Source organism: Mesocricetus auratus, unplaced genomic scaffold (assembly GCF_017639785.1).
Source record: "Mesocricetus auratus isolate SY011 unplaced genomic scaffold, BCM_Maur_2.0 Super-Scaffold_4256, whole genome shotgun sequence".
NCBI classification, from domain to species: Eukaryota; Metazoa; Chordata; class Mammalia; order Rodentia; family Cricetidae; genus Mesocricetus; species Mesocricetus auratus.
The window spans coordinates 125,251,179-125,275,792 of record NW_024429182.1 but is presented as its reverse complement, the minus strand read 5'-3'; the positions used below and the strand labels follow the sequence as shown (position 1 = coordinate 125,275,792).

Sequence of the window (24,614 nt, the reverse complement as noted above, 5' to 3'; positions counted from 1 at the left end):
TCTGTGATAATGTAGGGAATCCTTTGCATACATGTTCGGGCATGTATTTCTATTTCTAGCTATTTTTGAGAAATCTCCAGACCCACTCCTTCAGTGACTTCACTAGTTCACATTCCCACTAACATTGTGTAAGAGTTTCCATTTTCTGACATCAATGCCAGTATTTGTTATTTGTGTTCCTGCTGTTTGGGATGAGATAAAATTTTAAACTAGTTTAAATCTACATTTCATTGATAGTCTAGAATAGTAAATACCTTTTGAACTGTTTACTAGTCATTTGCATTTTTATTTCAATAACTTTTTGAGAGCCATATTCCATTTTTAATTGATTTGCATGTTCCCTGGTGTTCAATTTTATATATTTTGATTATTCTAAATGCTAATCTTTTGTCTGGTACATAGCTGACAAATATTTTGGTTGTCAAGATACTTTTAAATTTAATGAGGTGCCAATTATCAATTACTGACCCTATTTCCTGGGTTACATAAGCCCTATCAACAAAGCCAGTTGTTATCATATGAGCTGAAGTGTCCTCTGCACCTCATCCCCAAACAGTTGCAGATTGTCAAGTCCTGTGGTGAGGTCTGTGATCAAATTTGTATAAGGTAAGAGATGAGGATCTGGTTTCCTTTTCTTCATGTTGAAATTTAGGTTTCCTAGCACCTTGTGCTGCAGATGCTACCTTTTTTCCAATATATGTTTTTGGCATCTTTGTCAAGAATCAGGTAACTACATGCATGGGCAAATATTTGGGCCTTTTACTCCATTACTGTTGTATCTGGTGTCTTATTTTGCTTATTTGTTGTCTTAACTTTCTTTTTTTTTTTGGTTTGCTGTTTTGTTTTTGTTGTAGCTCTATAATATAATTTGAAATAAGATATGAAGATACAGATGCAGAATTTATTTTCAAAATTGCTTTGAATATCCTCTTATGAGTATGTATATATGTGTCACTATATACATTTTAAGTTTATTTTTTCAATGTCTGTAAACAATGACCCTGGAAGTTATTGCTTTGCATTGACTCTATAGATTACTTTTGATGGAAAGGACTTCTGTTTCTTTGAGTAAGTTTATTCCTGAGTACTTTATTTTGTGCCTATTATTAATGAAATCATTTCCCTGATACCTTGTCCAGTGTGTTGTCCTTGATATATAAGAAGGACACTGAATTTTATATGGGTTACTTTTGTTGCCTGCAGCTCTGCTGAGAGTTTTGTCAGCTCTAAGCATTTTGTGAAGAGTCTTTAAATTCTCTTATACAGAACCATATGATCTGCAAATAGACATACTTTGACTTCTTTTCCTGTTCGTATTTCTTTTATCTCCTGTCTTTCCTTATTGTGCTACCTAAAATTTCAAGCACTATATTGAATACAAGTGGGAAGACTGGGCACCCTTTTATTTTTCTTGATTTTAGTGGGAATTCTTTGCATTTTCTCAGTTTGGTATAATATTGGTTATAGACCTGCTGTATAGTGTTTTGGGTATGTTCAATTTTTCCCTAGTCTCTCCATGACTTTTATTTTAAAGGGATGTTGAGGGTTTTTTTTTCATATTGAGAGTTTTATTGAAGGGGAGGTAAGAAAATAAGGTAAAAAATCACATAAATAGAGAGAGGACAGAAGAGAAGACGGAGACAGGGAAAGTCCTGTCTGACTCAGGGGAACAGCCAGAAAAAGCGGGATGTTGAGATTTTAATAGAGTCCTTTTCTGCATCTATTGAAATAATCATGTGATTTCTGTCTAAGTCAATTTATGTGATAGATTCCATTTATTGACTTATGCCTGTTGAACTTTCCCTGAATCTCTGTAAGGGAGAAAACTTGACCAATATTAATGATCTTTTTCATGTGATCTTGAAGTCAATTTGGCAGAATTTTATTGGGAAATTTTGTTTCTTGTTTATTAGGGAGCGGAGTCTGTAATTATCTTTTTGCTGTTTTTTTTTAAAAGAACATACCTTTAACTGGTTTTGATATCAACATAATGCTGTTCAACTTAAAGACATTGAAAGCCCCCTTTCTTTCTAACTCACAGAATAATTTGTGTTGTTGTTAATTCATTTTTGATGTTTTACTACAGTTCTGAAATGAATCCATTTGATTCTAGAATTTTAATAGTTAGAATGCTTTTTATTACTGCTTCAATTTTTTTTCTTGTTTCAATTTTGGAATGTCATTTAACCTTTCTTTCCAATTTTCCAATTTAATGGAATAAAGGCTTTTAAAGTATGTGCTTATGATTTCCTTTTCATTAACATAATTTCTTTATTGATTCTTTGGAAATTTCACATCATGTGCCCCAATTGCACTCATTTCCCAGTCCCTCCTTATCTACCCTTCATCCTTGCAGCATCCCCCCCCCACAGACAAAAAATGAAAATTAAAAAAATTCAAACCAAACAAATCCAACCAACCAACCAAACAAACAAAAAACCTTTTTGTTCCTCCATCTTCCACACCTTTCCAACACCTCTTGATTCATCTTAGCGGCTTTGGAGTCAGGTGTGTTACACAGTATATACCTTTTGTCCAATCAGCTTTATTTGTAAATGTTCATTGTAACAAGTCATTGGTCTGGTTCAAGGTCCCTGGTTTCTGGTATGTCATCATCACTAGACCCTCTCTGAAACTCCTCTTGGATATCCCACAGCCAACCTGAGTCAGATGATCCTACAGTTATCCTCGGCAGTGCCAGGCACTTCACTTGCTCCAGTAGGTCATAGATGGGGTAGATTATAGGTTGGGCTAACCTAAGGCTCTGGATGTGAGCCTAGGTGGTAGTTAAGCTGGTCAGACTTGGCCACTGGACAGTTTCCCTCAGGCTTGGAGTAAAACCAGCTCTCCTACACCCACACTGTCAGGTTGAGCTGTATCATGCCAGTGGTGAGGGATGGGGGCCATCTTTTCAGAGTGCAGCAGCCAGCTCTCCCGTGAGGGTTAGGGCCAGCTCTCTTGCTTCAGTATCCAGTGAAGGATAGAACCAGTTTTCCCAGGGCCAGGAAGGCTCAACCTGGACCTCGGATTTCATCATGCATGGTTCTTATGTCCATCTGTGGTAACATGAGACATAGACTTCAACAGCAGGACTGTGGACCTAGACATGGCCCTCAACAGTAGCTTGGGCATATTATCCTGGCCTCTGCCGGAGCTCAAGTCACCCAGCTTAGTATGGCCCCAGTGGCAGCATGGCTCTCAGAGACCAACTATCCAAGAGCATGGGAGATCTTTCCATTTTCTGGTATCTTCTTTATTTTCTTTCTTTAAAGACTCAAAGTTCTTGTCATGTAGGTCTTTCACCTGTTTTGTTAGAGTTATCCCAAGGTATTTTATTTTGTTTGTGGCTATCGTAAAGGGTGATGTTTCTCTGATTTCTTTCTCAGCCCCTTTATTGTCTGAATATAGTAGAGCTACTGATTTTTTTTAGTTAATTTTGTAACCTGCCACCTTGCTGAAGGTGATTATCAGCTATAGGAGTTCCCTGGTAGAATTCTTTGGGTCACTTATATGAACTATCACATCATCTGCAAATAGTGAAAGTTTGACTTCTTCCTTTCTGATTTGCATCCTCTTGATCTCCTTAGGTTGTCTTATTGTTCTAGCAAGAACTTCAAGCACAATATTGAACAAATATAGAGAGAGTGTACACCCTTGTCTTGTTCCTGATTTTAGAGGAATTGCGTTGAGTTTCTCTCCATTTATTTTGATGTTGGCTGTCGATTTACTGTATATTACTTTTATTATGTTATGTATGTTCCTGTTATACCCGATCTCTCCAAGACCTTTATCATGAAGGGGTCTTGGATTTTGTCAAAGGCCTTTTCAGAATCTAGTAATATGACCATAGGGTTTTTCTTTTACAGTTTGTTTATATTGTGGATTACCTTGATGGATTTTCATATGTTGAACTGCATCCCTGGGCTGAAGACTACTTGATCATGGTGTATGATTTTTCTAATGTGTTCTTGGATTAGATTTGCCAGTATTTTATTGAGATTTTTAAATCAATATTCATGAGGGAAATTGGTCTGTAGTTCCCTATTTTGGTTGTGTCTTTGTGTTGTTTGAGTACTAGGGTAATTGTAGCCTCGTAAAAAGAGTTTGGCAGTGATCCTTCTGCTTCTATTGTGTGAAACAATTTAAAGAGTATTGATATTAGCTCTTCCTTGAATTTCTGGTAGAATTCTGCACTGAAGCCATCTGGCCCTGGACTTTTTTTGGCTGGAAGACATTTTATGGCTGCTTCTATTTCTTTAGGGGTAATTTAATTAGATTTAGATCTATTTAAATTGTTTATCTGTTCTTGATTTAATTTGGTAAGTAATATCTATCCAGAAAATCATCCATTCCTATAAATTTGCAAATTTTGTGAAGTACAGATTTTCAAAGTATTATCTGATGATTCTCTGGATTTCCTCAGTGTCTGTTGTTTTGTTTCCCTTTTCATTTCTGATTTTGTTAATTAGCATGTTCTCTCTGTGTCTTTTGGTTACGTTGGATAAAGGTTTGTCTATCTTGTTGATTTTCTCAAAGAACCATAACTTTGTTTCATTGATTCTTTGTATTGTTTTCTTTGTTTCTACTTTATTGATTTCAGCTCTCAATTTGACTATTTCTTGGCCTCTACTCCTCCTGGGTGAGTTTGCTTCTTTTTGTTTTAGAGCTTCCAGGTGTTCTGTTAATTCTCTAGTGTGGCTATTCTCCAGTTTCTTCATGTGGGCACTTAGTGCTATGAACTTTCCTCTTAGAACTGCTTTCAGAGTGTCCCATAGGTTTGGCTATGTAGTTCCTTCATTTTTATTGAATTCTAGGAAGTCTTTGATTTCTTTATTTTTCCCTTTCCCCAGGAGTGATGCAATTGAGCATTGTTCAATTTCCATGAATTTGTGAGGTTTCTGCAATTTGTGTTGCTGTTGAATTTTAATTCTAAGCCATGGTTATTCCAATTTTTTGTATCTGTTCAGGTTTGCTTTATTGCCAAATATGTGGTCAATTTTAGAGAAGGTTCCGTGTGGTGCTGAGAAGAAAGTATATTCTTTTGTATTTGGATGGAATGTTCTATAGATGTCTGTTAAACCCAAATGGGTCATAACTTCTGTTAGTTCCATTGTTTCTTTGTTAAATATCTGTCTGGCAGATCAGTCCAGTGGTGACAGTGGTATATTGAAGTCTCCCACTATAAGTGGTGGGGTTTAATATGTGATTTGAATTCTAGTAATGTTTCTTTCATGAATGTGGGGGCATTTGTATTTGGGGCATAGACTTCAGAATTGAGACTTCATCCTGATGGATTTTTTCCTATGATGAATATGAAATGACCTTTTTCATATCTTTTGATTAATTTTAGTTTGAAGTCTATTTTTCTAGATATTAGGATAGCTACACCGGCTTGCTTCTTATGTCCATTTGATCGGAAAATCTTTTCCCAACCCTTAACTCTGAGGTAAGGTCTGTCTTTGAATCTGAGGTGTGTTTCTTGAGTACAGCAGAAGTATGAATTCTGTCTTTGTATCCATTCTCTTAGCTTCTGTCTTTTTATAGGTCAGTTAAGACCATTGATATTCAGGGATATTAATGACCATTGATTATTGATTCTTGTTTGTTTTGGATCCGTTTTTGGTAGTGGTATTGTATGTGAGTTTTCCCCTATTTCTGGCTTCTAGTAAAGTAAGATTATCTATTACCCATGTTATTGTGAGTGTAGTTAACTTCCTTGGGTTGGAGTTTTCCTTCTAGAACTTTCTGTAGGGCTGGATGTGTAGATACGTATTGTGTAAATATGGTTTTATCATGGAATATCTTGTTTTCTTCTTATCTATAGTGATTGAGAATTTTGCTGGGAATAGTAGTCTGGGCTGGAATCTGTGGTCTCTTGGTGTTTGTAGAACATCTATCCAGAGTTTCCATGGAAAAGTCAGGTGTAATTCTGATAGGTTTGCCTTTATATGTTGCTTGGCCTTTTTGCTTTGCTGCTCTTAATATTCTTTCTTTATTCTGTATGTTTGGTGTTTTGATTATTATGTGACAAGGGAACTTTTTTTGGTCCGGTCTATTAGTGTTCGGTAAGCTTCTTGTACTTTCATAGGCATCTTCAGGTTGGGAAAATTTTCTTCTATGATTTTGTTGAATATATTTTCTGCACCCTTGAGCTAGGCTTCTTTGCCTTCTTCTATCCCTATTATTCTTAGGTTTGGTCTTTTCACAGTATCCCATATTTCCTGTATATTTTGTGTTAAGGATTTGTTGGATTTAAGACTTTCTTTTGTTGATGAATCTATTTCCTCTAGTCTATCTTCAGCAACTGAGAGTCTGTCTTCCATCTCTTGTATTCTGTTAGTTATGCTTGCATCTGTAGTTTCTGATTGTTTATTCTGCTTTTCTATTTCCAGCCTTACCTCACATTGTGTGTGTGTGTGTGTGTTTTATTGTCTCCATTTCACTTTTCAGGTATTGAACAGTTTGAATTGTTTCCTGCATTTGTTTGATTACTTTTCCTTGGTTTTCCTTGCTTTCTTTAAGAGATTTGTGGATTTGTTGCATTTTGGGGTTTGTTTTTTCCTTCATTTCTTTAAGGGATTTTCTCACATCGTCTTTGAGGGCCTGTATCATTATCTTGAGGTTTTTTTAAGGTCATTCCCTTCTGTTTATTCTGTGCTGGGATCGTCCAGTATTGCTGGTGTAGAGTCTTGAGACTCTGGTGGTGTCATATAAGTTTTTCTGTTGCTAGATATGTTCTTATACTGACTTCTTTCCATCTCTTCTTCCAGTGGGTATAGGGGAAGTCTCTCCCTCTCCTGGTGGGTATGGGTTCAAGGCTCTATCCTCTTCTCCCTCTCTGTCTCTTCGTCTGTCTGTCTGTCTGTCTGTCTGTCTGTCTGTCTCTCTCTCTCTCTCTCTCTCTCTCTCTCTCTCTCTCTCCCTCTCCCTCTTTCCCTCTCTCTCAGAAGGTGCAGGGGCAAGACCACAATTATGGCCAATGATGGTAATTGCTTTTCTTCTGCCTCCAGGTCCCTCTGCAGGGCTTGGTGACATGAGGAGTCCTGTGGCCGAGGGCCAGGACAGTTGAGGAGGGGGAGGTGGGCTGCAAGAGGCCCGGGGGCTCACCTCTTTACCAGAGGGTGGAGGGGCAAGGTCAGAGTGTGGAGGATGATGAGAAAGCTGCTTTCTTCTGCATCCAGGTCCCTCTGCAGGGGTAGGCAGCAGGAGGGGTCCTGCGACTGCGCATCAGTGGAGTATAAGAGTAATATTATAAGCTTGGAGGGTTATATTACCACTGGAGCTCTCAGGGAAGTCAGTATTAGACAATGCGTAAATAAATGGATATGGATGGTTATAATAAAGCTTTACTTATAAGAACAAGCAACAAACAGGTTTTGTTCTCATGCACTGAATTTTGCTACTTATTGATTTAGAAGGATGTCTTTTATGACTGAGATACCCACATACATAAAAGGCGGCCCAATGTAAACAAAAAGCATTTTGATTCTGTTTCAAAGTGTAAATTTGTGAAGTTGATTTTCCTTCATGAATCACTATATGTCTGTCAGATTGCACCTGACAGACATATAGCAAGTTATAATTAATAAATGCTTATTCAAGAATAATATGTATAATAAATGCCTGTTGGGAGATGAAGAGAGTGATCTGTGAAAACTTCCAAGGGGCATTTAAATTTTCATAGTACAACTTAATAAGCTTGGGCTCAGTGGGGGTGGAGTCAGGAAAAGAGAGTAACAGTCACATTGATAACTGTCAAATCACGTGGAGAGATTGCATTTAGAACTGTGAGCCTTACCCTTTATTATCTGAACTATCCCTGCAGCCCAGTGTGTACTCTAAAGAAGGTGACAAGGAACCTTCTGCTGTTTCTCACCAAACTTGCAACTCAGGTACCTTCATGCACATCAGAGGAACAATTCCAGTAGATGAGTACCCTACATGTACCTGATGAGGGTTTATCACTGAATTAATGCTCTGATAATCAAGGAAATTCAGAGGAAATCTCATCATCAGAGGTTTTCAAAGAGACACAATGATTAAACAACAAGCAATATCCTGGGAATGACCTTGGAACAGAAAGTCATATACTTTCTTGGGATGCTGAGGCAGGAGAAGCTTCAAATTCAAGGCCAGCTTTGGCAATTTAATGAGTTCTGAAATCATGCCTCAAAAATGTAAATACAAGCAAAGACTTGGGGCTGGCAATACAGATTAATTGTAGAAACTTTGTCTAGCATTTCTAAGGTTCAAGGTTGGATTTGCAGAGCAAAATGTGAGGGGAGGGGCAGAGGCAGAATGTGAGAGAACATAAGAGAGAACACAAACATGGAAGACACACACACACACACAGAGAGAGAGAGAGAGAGAGAGAGAGAGAGAGAGAGAGAGAGAGAGAGAGAGAACAAGCATGCAAGAGAGGTAAAGTAAAGTACATAATATGCAGGTTCAAAAAAATCAAATAAAAGTGGACTGAAGGCAGGGCTTTAAAAGAGGTCACCATGCCCAAAGGGTCTGGCTAATACTACAAGTTCACTGGCAAGGCAAGATGCTACTATAGTAAACTTTATTAAATTACAATGTACAAGCATTTATTCAAAACGTGTAACTATATAATGATAATTATGAGCATCACTAGGCATGAGGTAGCTGGAGAAAATCTCTTTAATTTATCTATGAATATAAGTGTTGGAAAGAGAATGTCAATTTCAAAGCAAATATGTATTGGTAGACTAGAGTCTACTCCCTGTGTGTCTCAGAGAAGAAGAGATAGAGAATAAGGACAATATAGACATTGTCTTGAAGAATAATGGAAGCAGATCTTTAGAAAGAAGTGAGCAGACAAGAGCAGGGCATGGCAGCACTTTGTATAGAGAAGAAGGTTAAACAGAATCCCATCCACATAGTTCTCTGACAGGGTAAGGGGAAATAGAAGCCATTTTCAAAAGATGAGCTAAGCTAGGTTGGGCAGCCCTATCATCAGGACAAGCCCAAAGCCCTCACAACATTTAGGTTTAGTTGCAGGGTCTGGTGACACCATGATTCCTTTAGTGGCTAGGACCACTGTGGAGAGAAGTCACAATTTATCACACTGCATGATTTGGAAGTCACTAGCCAGGTACAATATGTTGACAGCTATTTTTAATAATATTTGAACGTATTTTAAATTTCAAACCACTTAAAAAGTATTATTGAAAACTGAAGTTCTCCATGCATATTCTACATTTAATGCTAAACATTTAGAACAAAGATCATACTAAAAGCTGAAAGAGATCAAACGAAAGTCACATGTAAAGAAAGCCATTCGGGATAATCTTTGATTTTGCAGTGGAAACTTTGAAAGCTAGAAGAGCCATGAACAATGTACAAGATCTAATGGATCATGGATGCCAACCGAGACTAAGGTACCTAGCAAAACTACCACAGTTGATGGAAAAAGTAAAACTGTCTGTGATATTAAGAAACTGAAAGAATTCATGTCTAACAAACCAGCCTTACAGAGAGTAATAGAAAGTATTCTCAGGTAGGGTAAAAGAAACACGGTCCAATCACTATTTGAAGTCAAAAGTATCTAGGACAGAAACTAGAAAATAATTACAGGGGAGTGAATGGGGTAGCGTCCAAATATCATTTGTTTTTAATTTTGCAGTGGAATAATAGTTTTATAATTAATATTTTATTCTTATTGTTAATTATTTAAATGTGTATCTATTCATTACAATTGTTCTTTGACAATTTTACACATGAACATAATGAATTCCCATGATCTCACTCCATGTTCTTTTATCTCCCTTTGCATCCTGTTATTCCCCTTCTCTGTACAAGTCCTTGTTCCACATTTGTATCCTTTACTTTTGTTCTTAACTATTTAAAGTTACTTTCTAGGCTGAGCATTGTGTACTGGCAGAAAGAGACCCACATGAGTTCTAAATATGTTCAATCAATCACACTTTCCGCTAGTGATGGACAGTCCATAGAATGATGGTCTAGAGAGTTAGAATGGACCTGAGAAGTCTTACACCATGCCCTTATTGTAGCAATTACAGTGCACAACAGCTCTGTGTGGCAGTACTGGTTGAACAACCCTGATTATGCTGTCTTAAAAAAGTGTAGCATGGGAAACACTTGAGAAAGTGCTCAACATCCCTAGCCATCTAGGAAATGCAAATCAAAACAACTCTGAGATACCATCCTACTCTTGCGAGAATGGCTAAATTCAAAAACTCCAATGACAGCTTATGCTGGAGAGGATGTGTAGAAAAGCAAACACTCCTTCACTACTGGTGGAGTGCTGACTCGTACAGCCACTTTGGAAATCAGTATGGAGATTTCTCAGGAAAATGGGACCCAGACTACCACAAGACCCAGCAATTCCACTCTTGGGCATATATCCAAAAGATGCACATTCATACAAGGACATCTGTTCAGCTATGTAAATAGGAGCATTGTTTGTAATAGCCAGAACCTAGAAGCAACCTGGATGCCCCTTAACTGAAGAGCGTATAGAGAAAATGTGGTGTATTTACACAATGGAGTACTATTCGGTGGAAAAAAAAAAACAATGGAATCTTGAAATTTACAGGCAAATGGATGACCCTAGAAGAAACCATCCTGAGTGAGGTAACCCAGTCTCAAAAAGAGAAACATGGTATGTATTCACTCATATACGGATTTTAGACATGAAGCAGGGGAGTGCCAGCATACAATCCCATTGCCAGAAAGTCTGGGAAACAGAACCTTCATCCAGCGACTGATGGAAGCAGAGGCAGACACTCACAGCTAAACACTGAACTGAACTCATGGAATCCAGTGACAGAAAGGGAGAACTGATGAGCAAAGGGGTTAAGACTGGGCTGGTTTAACCTACAGAAACAGTTGACTTGAACAAGGGGGAGCTCTTGCTCCCCAGATTGGTGACTGTGTGGAAAGCATGGGACTGACCCAGACCCCTGAAAGTGGGTGCCAGTGAGGAGGCCTAGGTAATCTATGGGGCCTTGGGTAGTATTTATCCCTAACATACAAATAGACTTTGAGAGCCTATCCCACAATGAGGGATGCTCTCTCAGCCAGAATTCTTGTGGGAGGGCCTAGGCCCTGCCCTGGATGAAATGACAGACTCTGGAGATCCACCATGGAGGCCCTCACCCTCCCTGGGGATCAGAGTGGAGATTGGGTGGGGGACTGGGGGTCTGGTGGGGAGGGCGGGAGAGGAGCTGAGGGAGAGGGAGCTGGGATTGACATGTGAAACAAGCTTGTTTCTAACTTAAATTTAAAAAGGAAGAGAAAAAAAAGTGTAGCATGGGCTGGAGAGATGGCTCAGTAGTTAAAGGCTAGGCTCACAACCAAAAATTGTAGCATGAAGTTACAAGCATCTAGTACCCAATATTTGATCATGTTAACAAATGACCAGGCTATAGGTATAAATATTTACTAACCTATTGCTTCTACCAGTAACATGAGTATAGTTTTACATTTTCTTTTTACTCTATGATATAATGTTATTGAGAGCCAAGGCTCACCAAACAAAGGAAAATCACATAAAGTTTATAAAGTTAACACCAATTACATCCCTAGTAACACTCCCATTTTGGAGATGAACAAACAAAGGAATGAGAGAATTAAGTTAATGACGCTGAATTCCTTCAGTCAGAGTTGTTCTGTGTAGTGCTGCCTTAGCCAGTATCATTTCAGGAGCAACCGTGCCTTCTAATTTGAACTTATAGCAGTAAATAGTGAACCTTATAGATGTGTGGAGGAGAAACAGACCCATTAAGGATGCAGACATGACACCCTAACTGCTGAGGTAGATACTTGGCAATGATGCCCAACCAGGTCTCCTGAAGGTGCTCTGTTAATGATAATACCACCTGGTAGAAAGCACATACTCTGAAGATGCTGCTCATTAGGCACTGAAGTATGTGCTTCATTTTCATGTGATTAACATAGGAATTGCCACAAAATGATGACTGAAATCAATACTCGATTTCTCATGGTTTCGGGGGTCAGAAATCTACACGTTGGATTTTGGCAAGGACAAAACCCAGCACCACCACTGAAGTTCCTAAGTGCAGTTACTTCCCTGCTTTTAAGGTTCTGGGACATGACTGGCTGTTTGGGAGATGATGAGAACTGCCTGTGTGTACTTGACCTGAAAGCACCACTCCAGAATGTACCAGGATTAGTCATGTACCCGCATCACCGCATCTTGCAATGTCGGAGCTTTAATGTGCGAGATGTATCCCTGCCTTACTCTAAACGCCAAGGATCTCAACAGCAAGGATGTTTTCGGCCAGCCCGACTCCCTATTATCTTGATAAAGATGCACTTGCTTTTATCTTGTAAGCTAGTCAGAATGGAGGATTAATATAAGAATCTTGCTTGAACATGAACAAGACCCACTTAGAGATAGGCGGCCATGAATCTGTGTTAATGGTTCTGTTGACAGCAAGCCCAAGATCAAAAACAGTGGGCTGCGATGGTAATCAGTCTGATGAGAGCATGGTCCCTGGAAGCCGTACTGTGATGAATTTCCCCAGTTTTCTGATGAGAAACAGCCCTTGCAGCAACCCTCCTGACTCTCAGACTGTCTTCTCCTGGAAGTTTTTAATCACAGACCTAGAGTGACCCATGGTTGTTCTCACTCTGTCCTCACAGTCTAGATGCTTTCTGATCCTCAGAGCACTATCACTGTGGAATTTTCCATGAGCCTTGGAGACTGCCTTTACCTCTGCTGTGGAACTTTCCTATAGGAAGGTGGTAACACAGCAAGACTTCTTTTAATGTGTGTCTTCCAAGTGTACATTTGGAAACCTTTCAAATATGGGTGTACATAAAAGTAAGCACAAGGTGTCTACCTGTAGCTATTAATTTCAAACAGTGAGTTGTTGAGAGTTTAGTGATTTGTCTGTTAAGCTGATCATTAATAACAACATAAAGAAGCAACTTAACCCAATTTGAGAGATATTTTCAAAGTTTATCCTATGTTGTAATATGTATCATAAGTTCAATCATTATTGTGGTTGAGTAATATTCTATTTTCTCTATATACGACACTGTATTTTATCCATTCATAAATGGATGGACAGTTGAGTGCTATAATTTTGGGAAATTCTAAATACTATTGGTATGAATGTGGATATATGTGTCCACATGTATGTTCTCACACACTTGGCTATGTAATTACAAGTGGGATTTAAAAAAACATGTGATTATGTTAGCTTTAACATTTTTATAAACTAGATAACTGGTCCCCACTGTACTTTCATCATTTGACCTTCTCAACTGGACTGAACATTATTCAGATTTTTCCATATCCTTTTAATCATGATTTTTATGGTCCATTGCTTTTTCCTTTTATACTGATATGAAGTAATATCTCCTTATGCTTTTAATTTGAGTTACTCTATCATGTCATACATAATATCAGACAGTATTTCAGAGGTGCATTACCACCTTCATATCTACTTCTGAAAAATGTCTGTTTAGATATTTTGTCCATTTTACATTTGGGCAAAATTGTTGTTGTGTGATAAAGTTTTGAAATTTTCTAAAGTTATACCTGACTACACATGTAATTTGTCAAGTGCTCTCATACATAGTGGACTGTCTTTCCCATAGTCCAGTGGTCCTTTTGACCAAGTTTTTAATTTTCATAAAGTCCATTAGTTTTTTGTTTTGTTGTTAATGCTTTTTGTCATTTCTAAAAACTAACCAAGGCAATGAAGATTATTCCTGCTTCCTCCTAAAGGTTCTATAGTTACAGCATTTGCATTTGGCTCACGATCCCTTTCGACAGACTTTATATATGTGATATGGGACTTTTCACCTTCCTTTTGACCAAGGATATTAGGTTGCCCCAGAAACATTTGATGAAAAGATTTTGTTTACCCCATTTGCTATACTTATAAATTTAATCTCAAAAGTTTGATTGATGGAAAAAATTTAAAAACACATCTGATTGTGAACGTCTTATATTGTTCTAGAAATCTTTATGGAATTATTAATTGTAATTGCTTTGTGCTTAATTTTCTACATATGGGGTGATGTAATCTACAAATATATAGTTCTGATTCATTTGTAGTCTGGATTGCTTTAATTTGTTTTCTTGCCTATGCAACGATAAACAGACCCTGATCTTTGGGAAGCTTATGCAGTCTTTTTCATTAAGCATGATGTTAGTTGTATTTTTTAAAATAGTCTCTCAGCTTGAAGAGACAAATGTTGTGCCTATTAGGTAGACATTGAACTTTCTCACATTTTATTTCTTCATTGGCTCAGCTTATGATAAAGATGTTCTCAATAATTCTTCTCACATGATTCTGTACTCAACTTAGTATATTGAACTAAGCTGAACTCTGAGACATGTACACTTTGTATCTATTCTCTTTGCATGTGTGGGCAACAGCACCTTTGTAACATTGGTTGAGGACTTGATTGTCTTTCCTTTTGAAATTTTTGTAAGCATTTCAGAAGGATGCATGTTAATTGTTTATTGTTTGGTAGAATTCACTGGTAAGTTCATACAGGCCTGAGCCTTTCTTAGTGAAGTGTTCTCTTGATTACTAATTAAATATCTTGCCTGTTATGGGTCAATTTTTATTTTCTAGTTCTTAAATTAGGCTCATAGTCTATGTTTTGCTAGGAATGCATTGATTTCACCACAGGATACCTAGTTGTGGGCCTATAATGCTTCCCAGTACTCAAATACCATCTTTTCCATTTCTGTATCCATCTGTATGGTGAATCTTCTTTTATTTGTGGATGTCATCGTGTCATCATGTAGTATTCTCTCTGTATTGAATCTGGCTTTTCCTTTAGCTTTATTTACTTTTATATGGTTGAATATTTTGTTTGTATGTATGTATATGACCACATGGGTATAGTACCCATGGAGGCCAGAAAAGAAAGTCATGGAATTAGAGCTCAGCTGTGAGCTGCCATGTGCGTGCTGGGAACCAAACTTTTCTAATATATATAATTTATTTATTGTGTATACATCCTTCTTCCTGCATGCCAGCAGAAGGCACCAGATCGCATGCAAGGTGGTTGTGAGCCACCATGTGGTTGCCGTGAATTGAACTTAGGACTTCTGGAAGACCACTCAGTGCCCTTAACCGCTGAGCCATCTCTCCAGCCCCTCTAATTATCTGTTTTCTAATGACTTGTTTGGTTCCACTTAGATTATTGGTTCCTTGTGAGTTTATTATTTAACTTTCATATATTTCTGAAGTTTCTCAGTGTGCTGGCTGGTTTCGTGTCAATTCAACACAAGCTAGGGTCATCAGAGAGGAAGGAGCCTAAGCTGAGGAAATGCCTAAATGCCTCAGTGAGATCCAACTGTAAGGCATTTTCTCATTTAGTGATCAGAGTGGGAGGGCCCAGTCATTTGTGGGTTGTACCCTCTGTGGGCCAGTTCTGCAGGAAAGCAGGCTGAGCAAACCATGGGGAAGAAACAAATAAGCAACTCCCCACGATGGCCTCTGCAGCAGCTTCAGCCTCCAGCATCCTGCTCTGCTTGAATTCCTGTCCTGACTTCCTTCAGTAATAAACAGTGATGATGAAGTGTAAGCTGAATAAACACTTTCCTTCCTCACTTGTCTTGTGGTCACAATGATCTTTTTTGTTTTTTTTTCTTTTTTGTATTTATTTTGTTTTTGCACCAATAGAAACCCTAACTAAGACAGCCAATGGTATTTTAGATGAATAGTTCTTTTTAAATATGTAATAAATAAAATTATATATATATATATGTGTGTGTATATATATATATATATAAAGTTGTGGCTATTCTGTCTTTTTCAGCCTTTAATTTTCAGAAAGAAATCCCTCATACTCTGTAGTCCCATATCTAAATTTCCCTCATTAGCAATATCTCTAGTAAATCAGTGCACTTGGAGAAACTGAGGACCCTACAGTGAAAACCATAGTCAGGTGAAGCTGAGCAACCTACATTAAAAACCATAACATCAAGTTCTTTTTCCTTATGTTCTTTCAGGACATCTCCTCCAGAAGACCCCATAATGTGTATGCTGGTAGGTGTGTTAGTTAATTTGCTATGGCTGTGACAAAAGATCCTGGCCATGGAAACTAATAGCATAAAGCATTTACTTGGCTTATAGTTTCAGAGAGTTAGACTTCATGATGGTTGAGCAAAGGCATTGTGGTAGGAAGTGCTGAGAGTTCACATTGTGATTTGAAGGCAGGAGATAGAAAGCACACTGGGAACGGCACAAGTCTTCGAAACCTCGAAGCCTGTTCCCCCAGTGACTTCTTTTGAAACAGTACCACAAACTGCTGAAAAAGTCCATAAACATATGAGCCTATGGGGCCATTCTCATTCCAACAACCACAGTAGGTTTTCATGACACTCACAAGTCTGACCATATCCTCTGGCCTGTCTTCCTTCATTCTTTTCTTTATTTATCTCCCTGCCTGCCTTCTTCTGTTCTTTTATCTATGGCTGCCTTTGATGCCCTCCATGGGCAAATTGAGAAGGCGAAGACTCAGTGATGGACTGTTTGCTATGCACTGAAGGCGTGTTCAATAGAGACCTTCACCAAGCATTAGGATACTCACGGCTACACGGAATTTAAAGAACTCTGCTTCCCTTTCCCTATGTCCTCTCTTCCTTTCCCCTTCTTTCATGTCCCACCTTGATTTCTAAGACTGAGTTTCCAAATAAATCTGGAGCTTAATGCACTGGCTAGACCAGCCGCCAGATATCCCCTGTGACCCATCTGTCTTCGCTCCAATATGCAGGTGTTATAGGTGCAAGTCACCATTCCTGGCTTTTATGTGAGACCTGGGGATCCCAATATAGGTCCTCATATTTGCACACCAAGCACTTTACCCATTGAACTACCTCTTCGGCCCCAAGCTTAGAAGAATGGCAGCAGGGGAGGGGAGATAATAAACACTTGACAAGAACCAACTGCTTTTACAACACTGTTGAAGAGAACATAATTCACAGAGTTTATTGATTATAGCATATGCAATATCCAGTTGCAATTGATGACATCAGGGTGCATGTCCACCAGCACCCAGTCACATTCCAACCATATGTTGATATAATCAAGAAAGTTACAACCTGTGGAAAGATATTTGCAATGCATGGATGCAGAAAACATTAGCATCCATTTAATAAGTGCCTACATTACATAGGTTGACAAGAAAACTCACTAGCAGTGGTGTGTGTGTGTATGTGTTAGTGTGTGTGTGTTAGTGTGTGTGTGTGTGTGTGTGTGTGTGTGTGTAATGATTGAGATGAATAAAAGTTCACTTAAAAAGTTCATTTAACCCGTAAACTCAGAAAAGTCAGTTAGCAGTTAGGAACATACATAGAAACCCGGAGACACTTGAACAAGTGTCCTCTAAATCTACATTTGGGCTTTCTCCACTTCTCCCCTTTTATCCTCTGACTGAATAAGATATCACTTCATCCTTTCTCCTCTCAATGGTATGCAACACCATGTTTCTCCTCTTCAAATGTCTTATGTTTAAGTAGAAATGCTTTTGTTTTTCTGGGAAGTTTTCCTCTGAGCTGAAATTAGCTTGAACAAGTTGTAACACATGGTATCTTATCCACAGTGGGGCACATGTGTTTTAAAAAGTCTGTGTAGGTGTTTCTGCAAATGCATGAGTATAACAGGTATCCAGACACAATGCGTGTTTTCGGAACTACAGCTGGTTAAATAGTTGATGTAAGCAATCTTTCAGAATAGCAACAAGGCTAACACAGCCGTTCATTTCAGTTCTCATGTACCCAAATGGAATGGGAATTTGGCAACAAGACTTGGAATAACAAGAGCTGGGTGTGCTTGTTGGCTTCTGAAACATTCTAGGCAAAAATATTTCCTCTGCAGCCTCTGATATTCTGTGTTCCAAAAGACCCTCATTGTAACCACACTTAATTACTCTTCAGTATCAAAATTAATTGTGTTCATTGCTAAAAGGCCAGTACAGCATAAGGTGACTCTAGGGTCCCAACAGTCAATGCATCTTCTGCAAATGGCTTGATTGCTGTCTGCAGAGAGGATGGCTGGGAAAGACGTGCTTGACCAAAGCTATACATTACAGTCCAATTAGTGTGAAGATCACTAGATGAGTCTTTAAGTTTATCTAGTAACTGTTGGAATCTCTAATGGAGACTGTAGACAGTGGGGAGGAATGTAGAATCCACTGTCTGGGACAAGCAGAAATGGGAATGGCTTTGGCAGTGTATCAAGGGGACACCAGGGCTGCTCCTTTCAGATTTCCTGTTCCCCAAACTCCTCTATTCCCATTACCATCTAAGTAAAGTGTAAAAAACAAATACAGAGCCTTCAAGAGAGATCTTAGGCTGCAGTGTACTCTGTTCAGCTATGGCTCCTTGTAAGTACTGTTGAGTCAGGAATGGTGATTACAATTTCGGGTGATTTAGAATTAGTAATAAACATTCAATTTGTCGGTTTATCAATCACAAGAATGGTAAACTATTTCCAATTCACAAAATTATGTTATTATTTAATGTCATCCTTAAATAAACCCCAGGCATGTAATAAGGCAGTTATATATTTGCTTTTATTATATTATTATTGAATATTAAAGGGATGGAGAGTCTAATGGGTTTTAAATCAAGACTTCCAAGTTAATGCAAAACAAATGCTGGTTATGTGGTATGATAAGTAGATTTCTGGCAATACCCCTGAAAGCACCCCTTCCTCTTTGGTCACTGAACATTTTCAAGGTCACTTAAATTGAGCTAGCTCCTTCTCTGCCCTAAGTTTCATAATGGGAACACTATGAGCATCATCCTGGAAGAACTGGTCCCCATTCAGCTGATGTTTTGTCATTACCTCTTGTGAACTCCGCATTTCTTCTAGGATTACTTTCATCTCCTTTTTTACCAGTTGTCTTCAGTGGACCAGAGGTTTGAAGATGTACCCGTGCCTTAATGTCTTCTGTACTCATGCTCTTGGGTCATGGATCTTTATCAAGTATTTCCTCATCACTCATTGCACACAACAAGTTGTACAAAACAGCGGGGGGGATGTGGATGTGTATTACCATCTATCAGTGGGATTAGTTAGTGTGTAATCTTCATTCACTGGATAAATTTCATTGTTTGTGGTGCTTTTTATATATCCACTCATGGTTTTACTGTTACTTGCTTGAAATGGGATTAGAAAGACTAAATACTAACTCTATACTCTTGTAGAAGTCTAAGTATGGGTCTAAACTCCTATCCAGACATGCTTCCTCTTCTCTGTTTTTTTGGGGAACCAGGAGGTGATGGCTGAATTACAAACAGTAAAGCATGTCTTCAGTATGGACACTAAAAAACACAAAACTAAATAAAGGATGCAAAGAAGAGTGTGGGGGTGGGCCAAGTCCTTGTCTGGCTTGGGTCCCTGACTAGCAGGGCCATGGAGTAACTGAGTGAATGAAAAAATGACAGATGCATGCACAGAAAGGTGGGATCAAGTGGAGTGTGCACACTTCAATGGAGTGGCATCTACTGCCAGAGCATCACTGTACCTGGGTGTGTTTATGATGCACAGCAAAGGAAGGAATTGGTTTGTCTCCCAGGACGTCTCTGTAGCGGAGTAGTCTCAGACTGTAAGGATCCATGGAGAAGCTGCAGTTGCTAGAGCTTGCACACAGTATCCAACATTTGTAAATACTTGTACCTCAACCAAAGGAAATCTTTACCAGTCTGAGTTTAACCCATATGGAGAAATCATTGCCAATCTCTGTGAATCTAAGGTATCGATCCTTACCATGGCAGCGCCTATGGCAACTATACACATTTACTCAGGACTTCCTCAGTTCTTGGAAGGAACCAAAAAGAATTCAAGAAAATCCATGCAAAACCCTCTTGGTTAGAGATGCCAGTAATCACACATGTGTGCTTTAATAAATCCACAGACAATTATAAAGCGAAGTTAATTAAGCTTACTCCTCTTAAATGGTTAGACGTCCTTGTGGTCTTGAGACTTGAGACTTTTTCTGTCTGGAGTCAAAGAGCGTAAGCCCTTAATCCGTAAGCCACTGAAAGTCCACATCACACAGGGCACGGTAGAGACTTTATTAATAACAGTAACATAGGCAAAGTATTTCATGAAATGGTAATGAAAATTCCGTATAGAGAAGAATCAAGCTCATCGTTGATCCTTGGTCCCAATAATATTCCTGAAAACATTTCCAAGGGCCACATTTGGTCCTCAGAGGAATCCCTTCTGTCTGTAAGCAACAACTTTTATAGCAGATAAAGCTACTTCCCATGTGACTTCCCTGGTGTTTTTATACATATGAAAAGAGAAAGAATGACCATTTAACAAACTTCACAATCCTTTGTCAGCATTCTTTGAGACTTGAATCTCATGCATGATGAAATTAGTAGAGTGTTTTATCATATTAGGATAAAAACAGAAAACTGTTAGACTATCATCAGTCGGGGAAGTATACACACACACACACACACACACACACACACACACACACACACACACACACACACAGAGTGGTAGAGAGTGATTGTCTGGTACCCAGAAGTGGCTCATTAATGTTAAGCACCATTGTTGAAAGGGTATTGTAAGAGGAGACAAATGTGCATTTATTCTCTGGCTTAGAGTGTCTTATTCAAAAATGAGACCCTGGAGGGACTCCTTCAGTCTTGAACATCATCTATATCAATAGATATGCAAAGACTTTAAGAGTTAGCTGGAATAGGATCTTACTGCTACTGCCTGAACCCAACATGGGCCAAAGTTAAATGTTGATAAAACACTGTCCAAATGTAGTAAAAAAAATCTGTAAAAGTTTTTCCAAACCATTTCAATTAAAGCAGACCTAAAGTTTATAAGGAAATCTAGAAGAATCAACAAAAGGTAACAAAGTAAAGAAAAATCTAAATAATTTTATGTAAATCTAGAAATAGAATGGTTCAAGCCAAAGAGGTAGCTGCATGGGTAAAAGCACTTTGGAACTCAAGCATGAGTTCAGTCCTGTAACTCATGGTAGGTAGACAAGAACTGATCCCCACACTTGCACTGATGCACACACAGACACACAGACATACACAGACAGACACACACACAAACACAAACACATACAAACTTATGGGGAGAAAGACAGAGAGAGAGATGAAAAAGTGAAGTATCTGTTGTAATTTTTTAAAACAGTGAAGCACATCTGGTCATTCCCTCTCAGCAGCTGGAAACCCGCTGATAGTGTATGCACCATCATACTCTCGCTGATGACTGAAGCTGGGATTAAAGCTATTTCCTGCTCTGTGAGATTATAATTAATTCTTACAATATTGTCAGCACTGTGTTCGCTAGGAAAACCCCCAACAAAATACATACAGCCTTTACTCCTAGGCATTTTGATATTTGGAGAGGCTATGAACATCTGCTTTGCCCGTTGTTTCCTACCTTCTGTATTAATCACATAATTTTCAACACAAAATATTTGGCTATTCTTCATCTTTCAATAGTGGTAATTTTTCCTTATGAAAGGTTACTCAGAAAGAAAACTAAGGGAAAAAAAGTCAGTTCCCTGGAAAATGAACAAGGATATGGTTTCATAATAGAAGTCTTTGGGGCTCTGATTAAAGACAGTCTCCTTCCATACCAGGAACTCTCCGGAGACAGTGACCGGACTTCGCAAGGAAAAATATTAACAAATGCCCTCTAAGGGAACTATAGATTTCAAATGATTCCACCCCAGAGTCTGACCACAGTGCTCTCTGTACCCTGAAAGGGCTCTGCCCAGTTTGGGCTCGCCCTGATATTTGGATTCTTGTGACTATGCATAGGAACATAGCAGTCAAGTCGTGTTTCCAAAATGAGCACTGGCCCTTCTATAGGGTCTAGTTGCCATAATCTCAAGCCAGATGCAAAAGTACAGGTTTTTTTTTTAGAAATAACACCAAGACTGCAAATGGGAGCCTAAGTAGACAAGCCGACTGCCTGACCATGTTAGCACTTCCCCACTGGTCTCCAGAATAGGCAGAGAAACATCCACACACTCTCCATCCTAGCCTGGGAATGCCACCTGCCCTCAGTTCAAACTTGGCAGTCCTCTTCACATTCAGGTGCATTTACACGCCATGGGATTATTGGAGGGTGTCCAAAGGGTGTCAGTCTCCTGTCTCTTCTGCTCCGCTTTGTCACCTCTGACAAAGCCTTGCAAACTGGGAAGGAACCAGCTCCCTGTGTACTGAGCTCCAGCTTCAGGACTAAACACATTTCAACAGGAAACATCTATCTCTTGTGCCAAAACCCGGAGATTTGCATCACAAATAGCCGACCTGGGATCCTTAGGACATCTCACCACTTTGAGCAGAAAGGCAGGCATTTTTCATGGTGGGAACAGGAAGGGAAGACATCTACTTTGTCGTCAGATTGAGTATATAAAGAAGGCAAGGAGAGGGTAGGTAGGAATTGTACCACTTGTGGTGGCAGGAAGAATCTTGATTTTCAAATAATGAGGTTACTATCCCTTTTAAACCATGAACCACCTCCTCCCATGATGAGGTCAGTCCTGTTCATTCTGCTTCCAACACAGAGCTCCTCCCTGTGTCTATTCATCATGCCTTCTAAAACTTTTTATGACCTAGTGCCATGCAGGTCTCTTTATTATTTAAAATCTTTAACAAGGACTGTTGTCCCAAATATAGAAGACATTTTCTTCTAGGGTTAAAAAAATCACATAGAATTGTCATTCCATTTGATAAATCTTTACTATTATTGGATTAGTGTCTTCTTAGGATAGTGATTCTTGCAGGAGGTAACAGGTCTTGCTCTGGTATCAGGAAGGTTTGGATGTTTCCACTCTCTCTCTGCTCTTGAATTCTGTAGCTTCATATAACAATTTAATCTTTATAAATGGGATATGTATATATAAAATGATAAACCTCTTTTACAGTTTTATTAGGATTAAATGGATAGTGGTATTGGCTCCATTGACTTGCAAATGGAGTTGGTTAAAAGCTAACCTTTGTTATATTAATTGTGTATAGACCTTCAGGTTGCATTCAAGGTTTTCTATTTGCAATATAAAAGATCTGGTATGGATTCCAGACCTGAGAGTCATTTGCACTGCATCTCATAAGAAGTTATCTAAAACTTTAAAGGCTACAACGTCTCATCTACGGAATACAGATCTTAAACCATACCTTACAAGCATCTGTTATTGTCCAAGGATGTTACATCAGAATACTGCAAATTGGGTGGCTCACAAACAGCAGAAATTTATGACTTGCAGTTCTTGGGTGGAAAGTCTAAGGTGAAGTAACTAGTGTGTTTGAGGTGGTTCACTTCTCGTTTATGGAAGACATCTTCTTTGTGTGTTCTCAAGCAACAGCAGAGAGAATGAAATTTTCTGGGATGTTAGAAGAGCAACAGTGCCTCTCCTCATAAACTCTCAAAAGTCCTACCTCCTTAGATCACATTGAAGATTAGGTGCTTTTGGAAAGGAGTGAAGACTATGAATGAAAACATAGCAAACACCTAGCTCATGGCAGGCTGTTTGAATACTTGATGAGATATGATGCAGGCTTTTGGCAACAGTGTTGCTACATTTCATTACTGAAACAGTAAAAATTGTCTCTAGTTTGGGTTGAATTGCAAGTTTCTTTTTTTCTATTAGAGCTCTTATCTTCTGGGAGTGATTCTCAAACCTTGGACCAGGTAAGTATGAGCCCCTGATGCCATCCATGGATTTGTGAGAGCAACACTATTTTCACACACTACTAAAGGATTGTTACCTTATCTCAAAACTATACAGTAGTTTTGGAGAAGCTACAGGATAGCGACCCTGATGCCACCCTAAGATGAGCTCATATTTGTCATTTTGCAACAAAATCAGTAAGTTAGTCGACTTGTTGCAGCACTAGCCACAAGATTGACCCAGATGTTCGGCAGCACACGAGCAGATAAAGAAAACATGCTTTGAAAGCACAATAGAATACTCTGATGCTTGGGATTACAGGGATGGATTGGAGGACATTCTGCCAAGGGAAATAAGCCAGGCACAGAAAGATTAAGAAAAACAAACCTTTCCTCTTTATCCATCCATCTATGAGTTCGTTTTGTCTACCTCTGCAGCATTCCAAATACTCTTGGGAAGAACCAAGGCTTGATGATTCCCTCTTTCTTGAGCCTTATTGATATAGTGTATCCTCTTGCAACCTGCTGCCCTTAGCTATGGAATTTTTACACCCCAAATTCTCTGTTTTTAGTCTCTTCTTATCAAAATCTACCTCCTGCTAGCATATTTCCACAAAACCAGTAAAAACAAATCACTCCTTCCCTGAGATTTATAATATCTAAGCACATTTTCTCTATCAAAAATCTACACAATCTTTTCTATTTTGTCTAGTATCCTGTAGGCAAGTGGCTAACCATTGCTTATTATTATTGATGACTTTTAACGAATACTTGTCAATGGTGCTGAAATAGCTTCTGTGCGAAGCTCCATCACACACCCAAGTTTCATTTCTGCATTGCTACTCTCATGACCCGGTTTTTTGAAAGTCAATGGGATGATAACAAATCATACACAAAGAGCCTCTGTGAAAGAGAATCAGGCACTACCTGCTATTATCAAAAGAAGGAAAGTAAGGAAGCCAT

General features: G+C 38.7%; 1 long non-coding RNA gene across 1 annotated transcript in view; it reads left to right on the top strand.

The window, feature by feature from the left end:
* The first annotated feature begins 517 nt into the window (after positions 1–517).
* Positions 518–24,614, top strand: part of LOC121133569 — a 163,001-nt gene continuing 138,904 nt past the window's right edge. The window contains exon 1 of the long non-coding RNA XR_005870457.1: positions 518–606. This is a non-coding gene — a long non-coding RNA (uncharacterized LOC121133569). The remainder of the gene's footprint in view (positions 607–24,614) is intronic.